General features: G+C 36.6%; 1 pseudogene; it reads right to left on the reverse strand.

Moving 5' to 3' along the window:
* Positions 1-2,304: 2,304 nt before the first annotated feature.
* On the reverse strand, positions 2,305-3,239 carry LOC129542113 (olfactory receptor 4F15-like; annotated as a pseudogene).
* Between the last annotated feature and the right edge of the window lie 629 nt (positions 3,240-3,868).

The raw sequence follows: 3,868 nt of genomic DNA on the forward strand, positions 1-3,868 counted from the left end.
AATGCATAGGTTTGGGAGCCAACAGTAAATTGTGAGTGGCTTTATTCACCATCACTTCATTGGAGAACTTGAGCTTTCTGGACCTACAACTTTGAACTCTACAGGTTTGGGAAAATGCTCCTTCTGAGGATAGAGTAAGCATTCCAATAAACCTAAAATTTTGATAGCTCTCTGGTCATTTTGATTTTCTTGTGTTAGTAGATCATCAGACAAAGAAACAAGTTTATATCACTCTACTGATAATTAACCTTCATTATCATGAATAAATATAGTTTCTGTTACACTTGCATCAACAGTAATGGATGATAACTTTAAATGAGCAACTATAGAAATGACAGTCTGAGAAGATTATGAACTTGGACTCAGACTGCTCAAGTAGGAAGATATGGATCTGGACAAGTAATCTCGATCAGCAAAAGTAGATGGATAAATGTAAGGATGATCTAGAAAGGGTTGTGGAGGAGGAAGTTGATGGATATCACATACAAACTACTTTGTATAAAATAGATAAACAATAAGAATATACTCTACAGCACAAGGAATTATGGCCATTATATCTTGTACTAGCCTATAATGGAGTATAATCTGCATAAATACTGAAGCACTATGCTGTACAATGAAAGTAATATATAATATTGTAAATCAACTATGCTTCAGTAAAAAAAAAATTTTTAAAAGATGATGATGAATATCATCCTAGGTGCATGTGCAATGACAGACAAATTAACACTTGTTCCATTTACACTCTTGTGTTTGAAAAATTAATGATGGGGTGAGCTTACATGGGATATGAATGCCTCTAAGCAAGACATCTGATGCTCTTAGTACCTCATGCATGTCCCTCTGCACTTAATATTTCCAAGAATGTACATTGTTTTCTATTATTGAAGAGGAAAAGTTAAAATTTTACATAACATCCTGCTCGTTCTGCCTCTGCAACTCAGCTTGCTCCTTGCAAAGTCTGGATCATGTAAGCACGTAGCCTCAGAAAGTGGGGACTTAAAATACTAGGAACTGGAGCTGATCTCACTCACCTTTGTCCCACTCTTTGCTATTGCCTAGCCCCTGCAAACCTGCTTAATCATGCCTGTCCATGGAAAGGTCAGGCAGCCCCCTCCGCATCTTGACTACTGTTCCCACGTGTGAAGCCCCTTAGTTAAAACCAGCCTGTTAACATCTAGTGTTGCCCACTGTACTCTGTCTATAAAAATTCAGTAACCCCTTTGTTCAGGGTTCAGAGCTTAGAGTATTAGCTCTTCTGGGCCTGCTGGCATAATAAACCTGAGTTCTCCAACTCTCCGAGTGTGGTGTTTGGTTTCTTGTTTACTGGTTTCTGCAACACTATGAGTTCCAGAAACTTTCTACCTGAAGACATTTTCCTGGTTATCAAATTGTTCAACCCACTTCCCCCACTGTGTGGGGAAGCCTAGAACTGCCATGGAGTTAATGCCTCAGAGCTACGTGTGTGTTAGTTGCTCAGTCATGTCTGACTCTTTGCATCTCCACGGACTGTACTCCACCAGGCTTCTATGTCCATGGGATTCTCCAGGCATGAATACTGGAGTGGATTGTCATTCCCTTTTCCAGAGGATCTTCCTGACCCAGGGATCGAACTCTGGTCTCCTGCATTGCATGCAGATTTTTTACCGTTTGAGCTACGGGAAAGTCTCTATGAAAGCTATACTAGTACAGAAATAAACAACTTTCTTGCATCTCAAGTGGGACAACTGTAAGTCATAGAATCTATACAGTTTTTTAAAGGGTCACAAAAAGATTTCTCCCCACTTGTGCATAGTAGTAGGATACCAATTAATATACCCTTTATTGGCATCTTTTTGCTGTATCACGTTCCCACTTCTGAACAATTGTTTTCTAGGAAACCTTTCCAAATAAACTACTTGCATTCAGATTTTGTTTCTTTTAAATAATAAGTAAAATCACTGCAACTCTATATATAACAATTCGATGCGGTGATTCTTAACATTAATCACAACACATTTACAGGTTATTTTTTACACCTCATGAATAACAGAAGCAATATTATTCTATATTTTTATTTGACATATAACTCTGAATTCAAAATTTTCTTTGTCAGATCATGCTGTTCTCTGTAAGGATATAAATTCTTAGTATAATATATTTACATTTCCCATGATGGTAATGGTCTTATACTCCACAGGTAAAGTAGTAGCAGATATAGGATGGCAGATGATGAGTTTATTCTGGGTATGATAAATCTGAGGTGCCTAAGTGGAGAAGGGTCAGCGAGATATACAGTTTTAAAGCTTCAAAAAAATGCTGTGGTCAACAAAATCTAGAATAAAATATCTTTTTGAGCAATCTTTTTATTGCTACCTTTATGTCTTTGTTTCTCAGTGTATAGATGGCAGGATTCAACACGGGGGTAATAGCAAAGTCAACAATGAACAGATTTTTATCAAGTGATGGTGGAGGAGAAGGCCAGACATAGAGAAACATGCATGGAGTGAAAAACAAAAAAACCACAGTGATGTGAGATGACAAAGTGACAAATGCCTTGGACAAGTCTCCTGAAGAACGTTTCCAGACGGTAACCAAAATGAAAGAATAGGAAAGAATTAGCAGGAAGAAGGTGCCCATGCTCATGAAGCCACTGTTGGCAGTAACAATAAACTCCAGCTTGGCTCCATCTGTGCATGCAAGTTTTATAATCTTAGGAAAGTCACAATAAAAGCTGTCTACTTCATTAGGCCCACAGAATGGCAATTTTATAACAAATAAAAATTGAGACATAGCATGGATCACCCCAATTACCCAGCCAGTGATTACAAATGAAACACATATTTTAGGGTTCATGATGTTCAAGTAGTGAAGAGGCTTACATATTGTGTGCACCTGTCAAATGCCATGGCTATAAGTAACACCATCTCCACTCCTCCTATGGTGTGGATGAAGCATATCTGTGTCATACAACTTTGGAAAGATATTATTTTGTCTTCATTTAAGAGGTCTGTGATTATCTTAGGGACTGTGGTAGAGGAAAGGCCCACATCAATGAGGGACAGGTTGGCGAGTAGGAAGTACATAGGAGAATGTAAGTGAGAATCAAAAATTACTAAAAACAAAATAAAAAGGTTTCCCAAGATGACCCCTAAGTAGAGCAAAGAACATATCAAAATAAGAAAAAACCTTTTCTCCCAAGAGCAAGAAAGAGCCAATAACACAAACTCATTGACCATAGAGTCATTTAGTCCACCCATTGACAGGGACAGAAGAGCTGATTTTCAACTGACCTGAGGATAAAAATTAAAAAGAGTAGGTATCACTGGTTCAGACATAGATTGTCTATTTTATTGGTAATTAAATTAGATATACTTGATTGAGAAGAGAAGCTTAAGAATTTGGAAGAAATAAGGCTAGCAACAAATTCATTGTACTATAGATGATATCTGAAGGTAAAATTGTGACTGTAATTTTTGCAGATACAACCAAAAAGAGTTAATATCCCATAGTTAAGTCTCTTTATAATTTATTTTTTTCTCAAAAAATTTTAGATCGTTTTTCTGACCACTGCCTAAGTGTTCTCACACCAAATGACCATCACCTCTTTTGTTATACAACTATTAATAGTTGTATTAATAGTTTAATACAACTTTCACATTAATTCTGTATGCTCTAAACATTTCTTAGTCCACTAATATTCTCAAACTTCTTTGACCTTATTGAGATCACCAGGACAAAAACACTTGAACATATTTAATCAGTCCTTACCGTCGGCTTTTAAAATTTAAATGGAGCTCAGGTGCACAGGACTTAATAATTATAACACTTGGTTTATGGTATGATATTTTCTTTGGTCCATGACCACTTTTAATAAATATGTTAATTA

The sequence above is a fragment of the Moschus berezovskii genome, chromosome 9, assembly GCF_049115385.1.
Source record: "Moschus berezovskii isolate FMDL1 chromosome 9, NW_MosBer_1.0, whole genome shotgun sequence".
NCBI lineage: Eukaryota > Metazoa > Chordata > Mammalia > Artiodactyla > Moschidae > Moschus > Moschus berezovskii.